The following is a 19,182-nucleotide window of genomic DNA, read 5'->3' as shown; positions in this document are numbered from 1 at the left end:
TGCTTTCAAGTAAGTTATGTCAGCGATATAAAAGATACAATCTGTATACACCAGTTGGGGAATACATGAGGAGCTGCCATGCAAGTGTAATGCGATATGTGTGGATATCCATTTGTGGAAGTAAGGTGAGAGAAAGAATTGCGTAAAGCAATGCAATACTGTATGAAATATGTATTGCACATGAGTAAACTGTACCGTGTAACTGCAGGTGCACACTGGACGAGGTGTGCAACATAACACATGCTCCTATTGTGTTACTGGACGCTCGGAAATGCAGCTAGCCTGTTGTCTTAGAATAGCTAAAGGAATTCAATAAAAATGAAAGGGAAAACCTTGGCCACTGCGGATATCAGTAAGAGTAACCCTGGAAATAGCAGAGGGCACACTGTTTTCTCCTCTCATATGAACATAATTCAATACATCAACTCCAAGTGTGTAAATGCCATCATGGTTGTTTCAGTCTAATTTGATTAAAAGCACAGCAGGTCACGTATCCTGTGATTGAGCCTGAGATTGAACCCTTGTTTACACTGTGTATACAAATTTTCCCTGTGTTCATATTAATTTCTACCTCAGCCAGCATCTTCACCACCTGCCACTAATGCGCTATTGCAATGCATTACTCAATTTTTTTGCGTATTTTCAACAATCAAATGCTGATCATTGGCATCAGGTGAAACCTTTGTGGGGAATGCATATGTCAGCTCATATGTGCTACGACAGCATCAGATACAACAAAACAGGGACTTTTAATGTGTTATCATGGTGTTCACATTAATCTATTTCTTACAAATCACTAGTGTTCGAAAACAAGAACTGGCTGAAGTTAAAAAAAGAAAAAAATGGTTCCAAATGGTCAGATTCTTCAGAATCATGTAACGAGCTCGCTGATTCCTATGGTGCTGGAAACTTACAACACGAAATCATGTTAAAAAGCTTGACTTCATTTTACAAAAAATGATGACAACAGTGCCAGTTGTAATGTCTGTATGACAATAATTATTTTGTTTTAAATGTTTTTATTAAACTCTCTATACACATGTAGTCGCTTCCTAACGTACAGTATAAAGAGGTTAAAGTCCATACAGGGAGGAGGTTGTTGAAGGAAGGTCAGGTTAAACAAGCACAGATCTTTCACTTTTCATGTGTGAAACCAGGATTAAAGTTGAGTTCCTAAAGCTTACTCGGATAGTGAAGTTAAATTCCATGTGTTTCGTATGTGCGCTTGTAACTGAAGTCACAGAAGTAACATAATGTTTTAAACCCAAACCAGAGTGTGCTCCTTAACCTAGTCAAAGTGTGATGGGACAACGAAGTGTGGTACGCCTGTAAGTGGCCCACTGCAATGGTCATGTAGTTTTGAGGAACTGTGATACAAGTACTTTTGGAAGTTTTTGGCAAATCGACCTGTTCAATCCTTTTGATATGAGGATGTGTTGGTTTTTCTTGGACAAAGAAAACCCAAATAAAAATGAATGCTGTAGACATATTCTCTTATCTCATCCATTTTAGATGAAGACAGACTATAAATCTATCAGTACAGGAATCAATACAGAATCAGACCGATAAGCGGAATCAATAATGGCATTGGTACCATCCTTATTCGACTTGCACATTATTATGAGCATGTCAGAGGTGGCTAAAAGATATTGTCTTATAAACAGGATGGTGAGCCATTGTCATGGAACAGTTGAGCCCGTTCTTGTACGCACTCTAAACTCTGGTGATGTATTTGCATTAATCTTCAGCACCCTCCTTTGTTTCTCCTTCTTAAGTCAACCCAACTTTAGACAAAGCAACTTTAATAGACCTATAATGCATTAAAGATCGCTGTCATTAACTAAGTTGTCTCTTTCTCTCTGCACAGTTCACTCCTCGGCCTCTGGCATTAATGACGCCTATTAAAACAAATTGCAGCCCTAATCGCAACTGACTATTTTTAACTGCGACTGAAAGCCCAATGAGGTCTCACAGGAGTCAGGTAGAGCTGGGGTGCAAGTCATCCTTCCTAGAGCAATCTGTCACAACACATGTGTTATCCTGACTGCTTAACAGCTATGGTCACGTTGCCATCTCATGTGCATGTTTTTTTTTTCGAGGTGTGATCTGGTTCTAAGAAAATTGTTGGGAGCCTTCGTGCTCCTGTCGACGCCAGGGCTATTTTCTCGTGCATATCTCTCTGCATTTGAACGGAACACACATATTGACATGTTTTCCCCCCCTTCATCAGCTCTCCTTTCTTGGCTTTTCATCTCTAACTGCTTTCAACACCACTGCAATCGAAGACTGGTAATTACTGTCATTTCCCCCAGGTTACTCCTCGCCCCTGTGCCTCAAAGCACAACTTAACGGTGTAATTCACCATTTAACTGCTTGATAACTGCAATAGAAAAATCCCAGAGAGAATTGGTCAGAATTTTCACACTTTCTTCCACAACTTAACATCACATGCATGGATGGATGGATTGAAGGATGAATGGATGGATGGATGGATGATTAGACAGACGGACGGACAGATAGATCTCCAGGGAGATAAACCACGTTGTATTACAAGCTGGTTGTTGGACATAAAGATGGCACCTCTTTAATGTAATAAAAATTCCTTGCCTGGCACATCCGAAAAAAATAAAGGTTTTAGCCTTCTGGTTTACTTTCCGGGAGTGTATGCGGTAGTTTTTGTCTCACTGGCCATGCCCATAGACTTTAAATTGTGATGATGTCGCAGATGTTTAAATCACAGACATATGAAACCTCTGTGAATCAAAAATATGAACAAAAGAGTCACGACTGACCTTGTTTGGAGTGTGTCCTGTCAACAGTTTTACAGACATTTTTTTTTTTTTTTTTATCATTGGTCTAGTATGAAAATTGCTTTTGCACCTACAATTGAAAACAAGGCTGAGCACCATATCCATCTTATCTTAGAAGCATGTAAATGACACATTATCCAAGAAAATGCTGTGTGCATATGAAAACAGTCATCGTTAGATGTTAATTTAAGGATAAACTTGTTATTTGGGCTCAGCCTTTTGCACTGGTATATAATGAGAATAAATAAAATGACGCGCACACACACACAGACATTGAATTCGATATCCAATACAGAACAGCACCAGAGCTGTCACTGGGTCTGTATAGCAGAGGTGTAGTCAGTCTGACTAAGGCCTCTGCATCTCTGGTCAAACGGCATTAATAGACACTAGTAGCGCTGTTATCAGCCGCTCTCCTTTATTAGCATGTCATTATTGTCTTGTCTCAGGCGAGAGCAGGAACAGGTTCGTTAGAGGCACTTGTTACAGAAGCGTGCTGATGAGGGGCTTGTTGTGTGTCTGCTGTCTGTGTGTGTGTGTTCCCGAGTGAGTGTGTCCAGTCTGAGTGTGGCTGACATTTCCAGGCCTGCTCTGGGTATGTACACTCACGCGCACATCTGTGCCTGTGCGTGAGCCTGACATTTCCATGCTGTCTGCATTCAGTGATGTTAACTGACAGGAGGACGTTTTGTTTGTAAATACTGTCCATCAATCAACCCTTGGGCCCTTGAAATGCACGCGCACACACACACACACACACACACACACTTGAGAGATGTCATGCAGTCACATCCAGAGCCCTGGGTTCTGACTGTTGATCTAAGCAGAACGTCAAGTGAATATTTATGATAATGTGCCCCGGCTGTTTTTAAATAATTTAATGTGCCAATTATTCTTCCAGTGCAGACAGAGCAGAACAGAGGAGGGCAAAGGGTTGACAGCAAAGTCCCTGCAGCGCACACATCCTGTCCGTCCTGCAAGACACGCTGCAAAAAATGACCCAGAGCGGGGCATAGAGTCGAGCATAAATGGACAGTTTGATGGATGGATGGACGTGCGGACCTACAATAAGCTTCAGATCAAACAGTGGGATATCTCAAACCTGCCAAAAGAGTGACATTTTTTGTTTCTTTCTTTTTTTGCAAAAGAGAACCTTTCGACAAAAAAATCACCATCGGAGCTTGTCATTTCTTGCAGAACTGAGCAGCCATTAGCTAGTCACAGGACCCAGGGGACAAAATGTGATGTTACAAGCTTTAATTATGAAAATAAGTGCCACATAATTAATAATTCTTGGTGCACTTCCACTTTGAGACCGTGTGAGCTGAGGGCCCCGTCCTGTCGCCACCTCTCAGGAGGTGAGCCATCCCCCCTCGCCTCCCTCTGGGGGAACTGAGTCAGTGTTTTTAAGCACTGTAAGATTTTAGCTCCACTGGTGTTTTGACACAGGCCCTCTCTTTTCTTTTTAATCACATCATATCTTGTCTTACGTCCTCCCCCATGGTTCCTCTTTATTCTGTCGGTTTTCCCTTTTGTAAGCCTCTGTCAGCCCTCTCCTGCTTAATTTTCTCCCATCATCTCCAATTTCCTTGCCTCTCTGTCTGTATAATTTCTATTCATTTTCTCCCTCTCTCTCTCTCTCTCTCTCTCTCTATCTCTCTCTCTCTCTCTCTCTATCTCACCCACATCCAGACAGATCAGATTTCAGAGTTGTGAGACAACCTTCTGAGAACATTTGCACTTAAATCACTTTTATAGGAGATGTAACTGGTGGTTAAATCACCAGATATTTTTTTCCTATTACCAGTGACAAAAAAAATTCATAGTCATTCAGTTTTTTAAAGATAGCACCCACACTGACAGGCATACAAATTTCAAACAACCACGGTGTTATGTGCTGCTGTACCATTTGCTTTATGAAACATTGCAATGGACTAATGTACAGTATGTCTTCCAAATAAAATCTCCTCTCACATTAATAGATCTGTTAAAGCTGCTACTATTTTTTTTTTCATTTTCTCCTTAATCCCACATAGTTACATTTTATGAATGATTACATTTAGAATGAGCAAAAACTTTTACAGCGGGCCCATGATTTATACTTATACATATAATACATAATTCATGATGTGGTTAATCGGTGAGGTCAAAATACAACAGTGAGGTACTTATCTGACGCACAGCTTAAATAATTTACGTAGTTACTACTCCTATCCAGAGGAGCAGTGATGTAAAGTGCGTAGTTTGTAGAGAAATTCACCTTGACAATGATTAATATTAATTGGACTTGATTAGTTAGAGTTATGAATAAATGACGCATATGTAAAGTTCAAGAAGTACATTGTGACAGACGTCACATCCTTTGTCTCAGGTGTTCATGTAATCATTGTTGGCTTTTATGGCTTAATAGCACAGTCCGTGTTTAATAATGGTCCTGTCATGCTCCAACCTCACTGCCCCACTTACAGATGGCCAATTTCTACTAAATGCACATAATTGTACTGTAAGTAGGTGATCAGCTAGGGGTCATTAAGCAACCTGTCAGGCTGGCAGCTTGACCACTTTTGAGATTGGTGTTTAATAAGCGTGTAAGTCCACCAGGGTTGGGCGAACTGTCCACCTGACAACTGACGATATATGCATGCATAAATATGGAGTCAGGGACTCCTCACTCCCCAAAGTAGTGACGAAAGGTTATTTTTGTTCACTGTCCACTTTAGCAGTTGGCTCATGATTCTGTATATGCTCTGAAAACAAACAACAACAACAACAACAACAAAAAAGAAAACGGTAAATACAACCGCACCCCTGAATTCATGTTTCTCTCTTCCACTGAACTAAGAATAGATGAATTCCCTTGTTAACTTATTGTTAAACACAATTCATTCAGACTACACAGAACATCATCCAAATGCACCTGGGTAAGTATTTGCACTGTTCCATCAATCACCAGCATGGTTTGCTTAAAATAAATCTAAAAATCACCCCAAAAAGTGATTAAATAAAGATGCTGATATATGCCCAATCACCCAACCACAGTTCCTTTAATTCAACCAGAAAGTATTACTGTGTCAACAAAAATCAGCTAATTTCTTCACACCAAGTCTACCACTTACAGTCTCCAACCAGAAAGAATGAACAATTGGCAATTGCAAAACTAGACATACAGCTGAACATCCTGGGTAAAACCTGAAACCAGAAAAAAAAAACATATTAATCTTTATTTTTTAAGAATGAATCAAAACTCATTCACTTAAGAGGTGATTGAATCTGTTATCATGTCGACTCTCATTATGGCTGCAACCTGTGTGTGTGTCCGCCAGCATGTCTTGAAGTTGGTAGTTATCTTGGGTGAGACTTTCCTATGGGAAAAGAGGCCGTAATGAGAAAGGAATCTAAATGGTTGTTGTCATGCTGGTTCTGAAGTACAGGCTGTATGAATCAATCAGGCCTTGACCATACTCCTTGGTGAAAAAAAAGGTGTGTTTTAAGTAGTCCATCATATTTAAGCCTACTTTTCTTTAACAGAAAAGAGAAAAAGCTGGTTGCAGCAAACTCAAAAAGACATCCAGCAACAGCCCGCTCGGCCACTCGCCATCAACTCATTCGCTTGCATTCCTTTGGCCACCGGGCTGCACAGACAAGAGCTAAAGCTTCTTTTCGAAGCATCTGAAGAACCGTATTTGCAGCAGGTGACCTCTGCCCTTGTCGATTTATCTTCATTTTGCTACACTCCATGTGGAGTGACAATGCTTTTGTTGACAGTGTTTGTCTCCACAGTCACACGCACTCCTATCCTCCCATTTCCCCCCTTTTAACGGTTCTCCTTAACCTCCCACTGCTTCCGCTTCGCCTCCCTCTGTGCTCCTGTCCTGCATGGACAAAACAGCACGTTAATACCTCAACATGTTTTTTACAAGGCCATCAATCTCTTATATGAATTTTCCAACCTGTAATGCTATTGAGGAAACAAAACTCTTGCAAGGACACAGAGAAACAGAGAGAGTGTTGGCCTTGTGGATAAATGTTTCCTTGCTTTATGTTCGTTTACTTTGTTAGTGCAGTTTGTTGAGTACGGCTACAAATCTAGAGTAATACAGAAATGTTAGCTAATGTAATTCTATTGTTAGGCACACATTCCAGGTAAACATGAAAGCAAATATGTCTTGCTTTTTTTTCCCCCCTCCATCTATCTGTTTCTTGTGCATAGAGAATGGAAGCTCCTCTCTCCCACAGAAAACACTGCTCTTGAAACGCCTCATCGGTAGTCCTGCCCTCGATTTAGTGACTTTAGTGATATCACACCACATCACCGTGTCACACATTTGTATAATTCATGCCTAGCTGCAAGTTTGGCATGTAAGAATTAATTTAGCACAATTCATTTTGCTCTGTTGCTGTTAGCGGTACTGGCTCAGGTGTGTGTGAGCTGACCATTCAGAGGAGACTTGGCGTTTGGGAGGAGAAGCCTTGAAGAGACAGGATCTAAAACAAAACGTTACAGAAATAGGTGGAATACAGAGCTGCAGCACTGGACAGTGTGAGAAAACAGTGTGTTTTTTGAGCATTAAAGCATGTAAACATACTCTGGTAGTAAACCAATATACAATTATGAAGCTGAAAATGAGCATAACATGTCTCCTTTAATCATTCTAAGTCTTATTCAGCAACATGTCATAAAGTCACTGTTTAGTTTGAAGAGAAGCGTCACAGCTCAAGATCAACTGTCGAGTTGAACATATTGGGCCTATAATGCATCAGATGTTGGATAAATACACACGTACAGGGTACTGTAGTTCAAAAGAAATAGTTTTAAATTGCAATCAGCGCAGAGCTCATATGATGCTTTGCAGGAGGCACAAGATCTAACAAGAGAGCTACACTTCATTACATCGCAGCCATTACTGAAGATGCTGCATTGACAATCGTGAACTCCAGCTGTCCCCTGGACTGGACCTATAGAGCATGAGTCAGTATAGAGCCGGATCAATTATGAAGAGCAGCGAATGATGAGAACAAAATCCAAGTTATAGATTCTACAGTGGGAAGAGGCTCGCCTATTTGTTTTGCACTTGACATGCCCTTTTTAAATCAATTTAGTATTTTCTTTATGTTGTTAGAAGATGAGTATTATCGATTAAGTCGGGGGTCGATGGAAACTAACAGAATTATTAAGAGTTCTAATTTTTGCAAATGACTCTGTGGCTAATGTAGATTTCACATCACAGAGTGTGAACAGCTTTTATGATTTCTTTATTAAAACTGAGCTGAAAAAATATTCAAGATGCAATATTTACCTATATTACATTATAATCAAATTTGGTGGAGTGTTAGGACATTTTGTGCATAGAAATTATGAGATTCCTGGGAAATCTTCATCGTTCTCCAACCAGCATATCCTTAAAAACTGGAAACAGTTGTTAGTTGTAAGATCAAATCTGTACGTACGCTAAACAGCACCAAACTGAGCACTCAAGTCACTCTCTCTTATCCCCAAAGTCAGGAACAAGCTAAGTGATTTTTCTGATTTCCCATTTGAAAGACAAGCAAAAAGCAGACAGCCGATCACAAGTCTCAGGAGCGTGTGCTGAGAGTCAATCAGAGTCTTCTGCTGAACTCAGCACTATAATTGTGACAGATAGACAACTGCTGACACACACACATACTCACTAATAAGGACGATAAAAGACAAAAAACAGCACTAACAAACTCACGGACAGTGGAGAATACTGGAGTTGCACTCATGCTGGAGAAAGTCGTATTGTTCTGACAACTTTTCCTCGTCTCACTTTTCATTCTTGTCCTCAACATACGCTGTGGTCTCTTTTCTAAACACACATGGTAATCCACCTGTTCTCATTTCTCTAATCCAAAGAGAACTTGGATACAGTTTCCAGTCCTGGATTCATTTGCAAATGCAATAACCACCTGCAGGTATAATAGGAAGTATAAAATCTCAGCCAGTTGTGTTGGAGTACATTTGCAACTTTATTTCCCCGACTTTTTTTTGCAGTGACACATTTGTTATGGATTCTTAAATGCATTTTTTGAAGGCAGATTCTTGTGATGCTCTTTCAAAGAAACTCATAACAAAGAATTCAGAAAAAAACAATTCCCCTATTTCACTTTCAGCAGCAGTAAAGAGGGTGACACTGACCCTGTTCTTGTGTGTCCTATAAGCTCTGCAGCAGTGACAGTGGGTATAGGTTTTGACAAAGCGAGTTTTAGTCCTTGTTACAAGCTGTAACATTATCGGCTGGTAAAGGTTTCACCTTGTGAGTCTCTGTGTGTGTGTGTGTGTGTGTGTGTGTGTGTGTGTGTGTGTGTGTGTGTGTGTGTGTGTGTGTGTGTGTGTATGTGTCATTGTGGCAAAATACGGTCCTGCAGACACGTTTTGCAGCAGGAACTAACACAGTGGCAGTTGTTGAGAACGTAGCCAGGTTTGTCTGAGCACGACGACATTACGGACTAAATACACAGGGAGTGACCAACTGATGGAACACAGGTGAGTGGCAGAAAGGGTTGTAAAGGTTGTGACTTTCTGTAAACAAAGGGAACAGAAAGTCAAACTTGAGACATGAGGAGATAAACTACAGAAAAAAACAGGAAGGGACAAACTAAAAAACATGACTGTTAATGCATTAGATAGTTAAGTTAACATTAAATACAATAAATGTCTGCTGTATGACACCGAGAAGAACGGCTGCACTTGCAGTTATTTGCTTTAAAGATGTTCACTGCATGTAAGCGTATTTCAATGTCAGTAACCATATATCGAATCCCGAGGACAACATTCCAACAGCAAATGGAAAAAAAAAGTTCACATGAAGTTCAGATGGTTTGCTTCAATCTCCAAATCATCACATTATCTTTGGACCTCGGCCTCTTGTTTTCTGGAGATAATGAGACAACGCCATCTGCTATCAAGGAAAAACAAGCTTTGTTTGTTACATTTATGACATGAAGTAATCAACTTGTGATCTTGAGATAACAACATTAAGAAAATAATTGCAAGCACAGCCATGCATTGCTTCTGCACGGTAGTCCTACAATTGCCTTTTCTTCACACGATGGGTTTTGTGTGAAACAGATTCATCTCCAGGTTCTACGATGTTCCGACAAGTGGAGGGATCCAATTTTAGAAATGTTGTATTTTTATGTAACTACTGTTTTGGGATTTTATATCTTTCTATGAATGACATTTCTATGATTGCCAACGTAGAAACAACCCCATTGTATCTCGGACGCTTGTTCAGATCTAACCGGGAGCTTTAATGTGAAATGCTGCAGAGTAATCCTCTTTATTGCTCTTGATCAAACTCTAATGTTCACTGATTCTGTTTAAGAGGCTTAGATGCTTTGTCCACCGTACACGTCTACAAGCCAAGTTGACATTTTATCATACATAGCTTGTATTCACATGAGAGGAGACAGAAAGAAAATATAGCATCCTTGATGAGATACTGTTAAAAGAAAATCACATGGCAGATGATCATTTTAATTTGTTCCCCTTGCTTCATTTTTAAAACCCATCAGAAGTGGGATTTATGAGAACAGTATGGTCACTTCTCTTTCATGACTCAACACATGGAATACTAATTTGTCATTTCCGGGGACTATAATGGGATGATGTTTTATCTTGCTGGCTGCCAAAGGAGATGAAGTAATTACAACATGCGGGAGGCTTCCAAGATGTGTTAGGAGTGCGTGGCAATGCAGGCCTCATGGTCTTTTTTTACATAATGCTGCTCCAGACATGGATAAGAAAAACCACGCCAAGCTAAATGTCTGAGAGTTTCCAGTTCTGTGACATTATGATGGCATTTCTGTTGACAAATGATGTTCTCCCTTTGCTCAACAGACTGTGAATCCCTGAGTGAAGTGGAGCATTTTGCTGTTGAATTTTAGACGGTATCAGACTCCAACTCTGGTCACTTTCGAAAAAAGGGCATGGGGAGATCTGCCAGTTATGAATACAGGTGCTGTATCCACTGTGACACATGGACCTTTACTCACCAGTCAGGTTTCACTCTGACCTTTACCTATGGTCAAGAGCTTTGGGTGGTCACCAAAGGGTTCCGATTATGGATTCCAGCAGCCAAAATGAGGTTTATCCACTGGGTGGACCGTAAGACAGAGAGGAGAAAGGCAGTCTGGAGGGACACCAGATTTAAGCTCTCGATCCTGTGCATTCAGAGGAGCTGGATGATGTTGTTTGGGCACCTAGTAGGGATGCCAACCCCTCATGTGTGTGTCCCTTTGAATGTACACTAGCCACGGCTGAGTGAGAGGGCAGCCCAAGGGAAGCATAGGACATGCTCAGAGGCATGTTGACAGGTGGGTTAGGGCTGAGGATGAAAAAGGAGCAGTTGATGTAGAACAGTGGTTCCCCGATGGTGTGTTGTAAGGCAGATCTAGGTGTGTTGTAGGATTTTGTTATAACCTGAGATTATAAGGTGCAATATTATATATATTCTACAAGTTATTAATTTGTTTCCAGACCTTTGTGTTCATATTCAATTCCTAATACCTAGGCAATTTGTTTACCCCCATAAAATGCTTTTAAAAAAAACAACTATATAAATGTGTACAGACTGATTACATAGCACATGCTGTAGAGGGTATTTTGCAGGGATATGAATAGGTGTGCCTTAAGATTTTGGCTTGCCCTTTGGTGCACCTTGGGCACAAAACATTTAAAATCACAGCTCTGGAGAAGCTATAAGCAATGCACATATTTGCCTATACAATTACAATCTGGCCACCTGCAGTAGCTATCGAGACACACAACAAGAAAACATTGTGATTGATCGCAGAGGGATTTTTACTTGATTAAAAAACAAATCCAATATCATTATGTTTCCTTGCTGGAACTGCTCTCCAGCATTTGCACTTGAACAAAACTCAAATTAAAGATTGTAAAATGCCTGTTGTAGTCTGGGATTAAACATCATTTACAGTAGTAAAAAATTACATGATGGAACACCGGCATTAAGCATAACCGATATTCGCGTTTGGTCCAAGTATAACCAAGAAAAGCTGTTTTTTTTCACCATGTTTGATGGTTGAATAATTTATAGTTTGTGGTTGATGCTTCCTGGTACAATGGCTGACATACAGTTTTCACAAGTGTGTCACAACATGAAAGCAGTGTCCTTTGCTCATTGAGGCATTCACTATTTCTTTTTTTTTTTTTTTTTTTTTTTTCCTCAATGTGTGCATTACTCCAAAATAAGCCTTCACCTTGGTTAATATATTCTCCCCGGCTCTTAATAATCAATCAATCTACAAATACCTGAATAACATTCAGAACTATTCATATGAATGTAAATGCCACTTCAGCCTGCAGTATTTTCACCTGAAAGGTCACAGTGGCCTTTTTTTAGTGCTGGGATCTTTGCACAAAGACAAAGCACAAAGAGCCCTAAAAATACCAGAATGATATTCAAAGAGTGAGAGCCTCGGGAAGGCATGGGCATATTAGAGAAGTTCTGATAATGACAACAAGCCACATGAGAACAGTTTTATTATTCAATCTTGTCCACGAAGGTAAATAGTATGTCTTGAATGTGGTATGCACGCTGGAGGGAAATCAAATCCCTCCCAGGTAGACAGAGGTTGAACATGACATCATGCTGCTCACTATGGAAATGGGGGAAGGTTGTTAGTGGGACACACAATGCAAAGTGAATGATGGATGGAAGGTAAGTGGTTACGTAAGTCTGGACAGGAGCTGTCTTTCGTGTGGCGGTCGGAGCTGGCTGAAGCACAGACACAGGGATGGGCACAAATGGCACTTGTGAATGACATTTAAAATGGGTCAGTTGATTTAATGGCGCCCTCCACCTGCAGTTTTATGAAGTCTCCACCAGCTGCCTGTGAAATGCTCTAACATATGACTGCAATGCACTGAACAAAGCAAATTTTTACTGTTAACATTGTGCCCTTCAAGATAGAATAAATCAATATTCTCCTCTGGTTGACATATGATTTGATAGTAAGAGGTGCACGACCTTCACTCTCACTGAGTCACAGGGCAGAGGATAACCAGAAAGAGATAAAGTCAGAGCTAATCCCCACCATTGTTACTAGTGTCTGTACCATACAGCTTAAACACTTTATTTATTGCATTCTCCTGATCGTTTTCCTTTAATGGCGGATGTCCAATACGAGATAAATATAGAAGTAATCTGTTATAATATTGCAGACATATAGGATTTACTTAAGGATTAACCCTGTGATTGAAGCGAGACAATGTCCTTTGTGACAAGATACAAAAGTAATTATCCCGAGTTAATACTCTGGAACGACCTTTGAGACAATATTACGACACATTACACTGGCGTAAGTACATTTTAAAGTTGAATGTAATACAAGAGAAATGTGTACTTCACGGTGGATACTTTTAATACATGTGATAAACAGTTCTTTTACATTTTAAGGTCAATTTTCAGTTTTCAATTTAACACAACTTTCAGTTAATTTAGATTTCCTCCTACTGATAGTTTAGTCAAGAGTCTGCATGGATCCTTAAAACCATGTATGGCTAATAATAGTGAGACATTTTATTGATCTCTGTAGTGAAATTGCCTCTCCACATGTCTTCCCCGACATACTGAGATCAGAGTTCCTGGTCAGCTATAGGCCCAGCAGGACATCTCTAGATAAAGGACACCTCAGCGGGAAGGACTGTAAACACCAACATCCTGTGGTGGTCTCTTTATCCATGCTACTCCAAATAAAATAAAAAAGCCCATTTTAATGGGGGGGTGGAAAAAAAAAAATCCCCTTTTGTTTGTAGACAGAAGATAACACCCCACGCTATGAGTACAAGTAATCTCCTCTACTACTGCTCTACCACAGTTATCTTTGACGTAACAGAAAGTGTGACCTTACCCCCATATTTGACGATAATGGCTGACCGTTACAGGATAAATGCAAGACTTCATGTCACCTTTTATAACACAATTTGATTTTGGTGTGGTCAGTGTAAACATTCTGAACCCGAACCTGTTTTAATCTCTTGAGACAAGTGCAAGAAAACTACGGTAGTAATATGTGTATTGACTGAACATGTTAAAATATATTTCAACTGAGCTAGTTTTTCTTTCCTTTCAGAACCCAATCAGGATAAGAGGTTCTAGTATTATACTATCTATGGAAATATAATAATAATAATATATAATTTAATTTTCTTATCAAAATAAATGGATTAATGGATAGCTTGAATATATTACAATATAAATAATTAATAAATAATAACAACGCGAACACAACCGAAATACTAAAATGCATATATGTGCCTCAGAAGCTTCAGAATCCCACATAAATAATAACTTTTCGAATGACACATGCGAGAGTGAGTGATTTCTAAATGTCCAGCAGCCTATTCCTACAGTGAGTCCTACCTTTTTTTTTTTTTGCTCTCAATATGCAAAGTGAGATTGATGATACATTGGTAGAAAAAACTAGCTCAGCCAATTACCGATCTATAGATCCATAAGTGTCTTAATTGCTGGCGTATGGTTTGCATACTGAAGGTAAAACAAATGAGGTCAATGTGCAACGGAAGAAATCCTGACACGGGGAAAGCACGCTTGATTGCTTTAGATTTAATTTACACTCCATGGATCCATTTTTCAGTTTGACCGATTTCATGTGCATTTATTCATCAATTTAATTGTCATTTGATTTTAAACAAGTCAGCTGTAGTATTGGATATGTCCTGGTAATGCCTGGTAGACAACATAATTAAAAATGAAAAAACATTGAAAAATAAAGAGGTAAAAGTCTGATAGCGCCATGTTTTTGTGACTGCAGCAACATACTTTTAATCTATTCTCCAAGCAGCGTGTTAATGTAATATTTATTACTCTACTTTTAGAGTTTCTATCTAAAACAGTCAGATAGCATCAACAGTGCATCAGCAAAGCAGTCTAACAATGATGACTCTTTCAAATATTGTCTTCCTGATGCAGCACAATATCCTTAGTATGTCTATATCAAAGTTAAATACCCATAATGCTCCTTTAACCAGCACTTTTAACCTTGTTTCATAAGATGTTTCTAAATACAACTGGGGAAGTTACTGAACCCATAACTCTAATCTCTATCTTCCTCCCTCCCTGCTGCCACCCATTCCATAAACCCGGCAAACAGGAAGAGATAATCTAGGGCGGAGATTATTGTGAGATTAGTTGTGTCTAGTGTATGTTGTGTGTTTACGTACTGCGTTGGGGCAGCTATGTTCCTGGTCGTCGCACAGGCAGATGGAGGGGAGGTGAGAACGGATGCAGGGATGGACTGATGATAAAGAGACTGGTGGGTGGATTCACAGTCAAACACAGAAAGACAGTCAGCACAACAGGAATGCGTAAAACAGACTGTGACATGTGACTCTGCCTGAATAAGGCTGAGAGGTTGTCACGTTGACCGACTACTATTAAAATATAAATGGTTGACATCCAAGCGACCTGGTTGGTTATTTTTGACAAATGCTGTGACCTGTGAAGTCACCACGCTTTGCAAGTCAGTTACTAACCTCCGTGCAGCAATGCATGAGCATGATGCTTGCTGACCCTTTATCTTGCTATATCTCGCATGTTGGTATTGTATAGAAAGCATCACCTCTACGGTAAACACGTTGAATGATTTATAGAGCTAGTGCTCCATACATCAGCGCAAAGTGCTGGCCGGAGTCAGCTGCCTTGAATGAGCACGATTAACACAAGAACCACAGCGAAAACACATTCCTATATCCTAAAAGTCAGACATCTAAAATAGCAGCGGTCCCAACACCGACCTTCACGTTATCTACATTACATTCCACGCCCACAGTACATACAGTTTCTTTGTCAACTCTGCTGGAAAAGTTTCTGCTGCCAGTTACATTTGTTCTTTAAACAGAACGCAATATAAATGCATTACGTCACCCATCTGACTGTTTGGCGTGTGCACTTCCCTCAAGAAATGCTGGCAAAGTCCATTTCGTCTTCAATGCTGAAACTCTGTCTTCGATATGTTGAAACTTTACATTTTCTGATGTCGTTTGTTTCAGTTGATTTATGTAGCAAAGTGAAGTTGATTGTTTTAAAGTCATTTTTCTCGCCCTCAGTTTAAAAGTAAATAAAAGAAAAGGAAAAAAACCCTCTTAGCTCTCGACCACGAAGGTGCTGAATGTCTGTGTCTCCATGATACTGATGAAGTTCTTTTTCATGCCCCAACTGTCAACTGTGTTCTCTGGATCTGCTTGTGTGTGTGTGTGTGGGTATGTGTGTGTGTGTGTGTGTGTGTGTGTGTAATTAGCCAAATATGTGTTGTTTTCTCCACTGCCAATCTCACATCGTTTGAAGGGCAGCAAAGAGGGCCTGGAATGTCTGGACTGAAGTGAACGCAATACATCAAGTGCCAATGTGTAATGAAATAAAAATGATGACGTTGCTGTTGACACTTTGGTAAAATGCTCCCCTGGCCATAATAATAGACAGCCAGACAACGTTAGACAAAGAAAGAAATACAACATATTTTCAAAAGCAGAAAAGAATTCGAGCACATCCTCATTACATATAGTTTCTTCGTCAACGTTGATGATAAAGTTTTCAGCTGACAGTTACATGTGTTTCTGTCAGTGCTAGCTGACACGGAAATCTATGGCTCCATGTCATCTCACATAAAAATGAGAGGAGTTGTATTACATGTCTCACTTACAGAGATAACAAAACAGTAATGAAACCTTAAATAACAGGTATTTCACTGTTACATGAAACCATTTAGGAAGTTGCAACTGATGCTTATAAACATTTACAATTGCAGTTTATAAAGCATGCCATTGTTTGTTTAAAGTGAATTAATTAATGAACTTTATATTTTCCCTCATTTATGATGGTTATTATAAAATGATACTCTTGAGCCTACTTGCATCTTTTGCTCATTGTAATGACATGTTTGTGATATGTTCAAATGTTGTGTGTGTGATAATATATTTTGGTTACATAGTGTTTTTATGAAAAAAATATTGTATCGAGGCTGCCGTAGCTGGCTCCCCCAAGCTGCATGTCGCAGTGTCTTTGCGCAAGACACTGAACCCCAAATTGTGTGAATGTGGCAGGTGTTGCAAAGTGCTTTGAGCAGTCAGTAGACTGGAAAAGCACTATAGAAATGCAAGTCCATTTACATTTACCATTATAACATAGAATGGGTCTGTACTAACAAACTATTTGGCCAAACGTGCCCTTCTGAATGTATAGCGTTCTTAAAATATACACACACACAGGTCCTGTAGTTCCAAGTAAATAATGTGCAAGGAGAAACACACACATACAGTCACTCTCACTGTGACAGTCATAACCAGGCAGGGGGAAATGTCAGTCTCTTTGTCAAGCAGAAGAGCCTGACAGAATCAATTAGCAGGCAGGGAGAATGGAGAATACAGGATTCAATTAAACTGACAGCTTTCCCCATAGGCACACCACTCACTGGGCCATTATTCAACCAAAATGTGTGTGTGTGCGTGCATGCGTGCATCCGTGTGTGCGCGCGCGTGTGTGTGTGTGTGTGTGTGTGTGTGTGTGTGTGTGTGTGTGTTTGCGTGTACGTGAACATGAGAGAGAAAGAAAGAGAGAGGCAGACAGAAGTGTGTGTGTGTGTGTGTGTTGGGGAGGGTATCTGTGTGTTTATCTTGAGGATGAACTCATTTCTCTCCATCCGCCCTGGGGTCAGCTAGCTCTGTTAGGGATTTAGATCCACACAAACACAGTCACAACCTAATCCCTCCTTCGGCTGTGCCCACCACGCAACACACACACAGAGTCCGCAGTTCAAAGAGCGGCCTTGGTATCAATACAGCGGATTCATAGGCCACATTAGCATTAGGAAGGAAAATGGCATTTTCCGACACTGGCTTTGAAGAGAGCTCCAGCAACGGGGAGATGTTTCTATCAGTCTTGATTATAGCCAAATGTACAGACGCTGGCAGGGGTGTTGTTGTCACTCGGCCCAGAGGCAATTTTCTGAGCCAAAACAAGGCAGGCCAGGGGCATTCACCCTGGGAGAAAAGAAGCCATATTTGGAGATCAATAAGGCGAATGTAGCTGTGAATATACATTATGTAGTTATAAATGACACTGCACAGTAGCTGTGTCTGGGTGGGTGTGCGGAGGTTGCACTCAATTGTTAGTGTTATTATTGTACACCGAGCACTCTGTTGAATCTGGGATGTGCGGTGCCTCGGTGAGTGTTGTTGTCAGTTGTTTACAGTAATTCATCAGTAATGGAGGAATGTCTCCCCGTTGTTTTCAATATGTTTTTTTTTTTTTTTGTCTGGCGATTTCCATAAGCACCGAAAGTAACTACTGGCGGTGCACATGGACCTGCAGTGGATTATAGTGTGCAGTCTGGTTCATCTGTCTGGAATGAATTATACAAAAAGAAAGCCTCTTGTTTCTCCCCATCTCTGTCTTCGTCTCATCTGTTATTCAGTTCAGTTTGTACCACAGACAAACCGAAAGACGTATGAATGAATATATAATGTTTGGCGGGGCGAACAATCAAAGCTGAATGGGACGATGAACCCGACTTTCTCCGTAACTATTAATCAGCGACTGGATCCACAAGAGGCGTTTTGTTTACTGTAATCCAGTTTTATGTTGACTGCAGTAAACACAAAAAAGCACAACACATCTTTTCACATATTTGATGTGAGTGTACTCTCCCTATAGGACCTTGAACTTCAGCGCACATGAATTATTTCAATGTGAGTGAATAACAGTCTGCATCAACTCTGCAATGGCATCCCAGTAGGATCAGCTAAAAGCTCTTGCAAATATTTAAGATAACTGCAGTTAGGAAACTCCTGAAAAGAATTGCCTGTTCATCCTTAAAATCCTCTCCTCCTAGTCTCTAAACCAGCAGTTAGCCGTATGTCAGATGGGCACACTTTGCTCATGGGGGCTGCAGAAGCTCAAAAAAGTAGCTCCATATGCCTCCAAAGTCACCGTCTTGCTGTTCTGTTTTATATTTTGTACTCCAAATGTTGTACTCCAAATGGTTGTTTTCAGATGGAAACTAAACATTTTCGAGGTGGGACAGTTTTCATAGGACCCCCCCTCTTTTTTTATTTTTACTACTTCATTTTTGTGCTCAAGAATGCAACGAAGACAAAGAAAGTTCAACATCACTACTCAGTTGTATTTTATGTGGAGATGCGCACAATCAGGTTTGTAGAAAGATCTGATATAATGAATCTTTACACGGCATGGAGGGAGAAGGGGATCTCTAACACATGTAGTTTGCAACTTCTGATTAAGGGTGAGCAAGCCAACACATCCTCATACCTGCACGGCTGAATAGGTCGATCATCGGAGTCTCTCGAAAC

At 40.2% G+C, this 19,182-nt stretch overlaps 1 protein-coding gene and 1 long non-coding RNA gene across 4 annotated transcripts in view; one reads left to right on the top strand and one right to left on the bottom strand.

Annotated features, from left to right (window-relative positions):
- Positions 1-19,182, bottom strand: part of LOC115573947 (leucine-rich repeat and fibronectin type III domain-containing protein 1-like protein) — a 186,841-nt gene that overhangs the window by 31,000 nt on the left and 136,659 nt on the right. The window lies entirely within an intron of this gene.
- Positions 8,958-10,991, top strand: LOC115573960 (uncharacterized). The gene is made up of 3 exons (XR_003982389.1): positions 8,958-9,006; positions 9,198-9,315; positions 10,672-10,991. It is a non-coding gene; the product is annotated as an uncharacterized LOC115573960 (long non-coding RNA).

This window comes from Sparus aurata, chromosome 2 (assembly GCF_900880675.1).
Source record: "Sparus aurata chromosome 2, fSpaAur1.1, whole genome shotgun sequence".
In the NCBI taxonomy this organism is placed as follows: Eukaryota; Metazoa; Chordata; class Actinopteri; order Spariformes; family Sparidae; genus Sparus; species Sparus aurata.
Note: the sequence above shows the minus strand (reverse complement) of the source record. Positions and strands in the feature narration are given on the sequence as shown.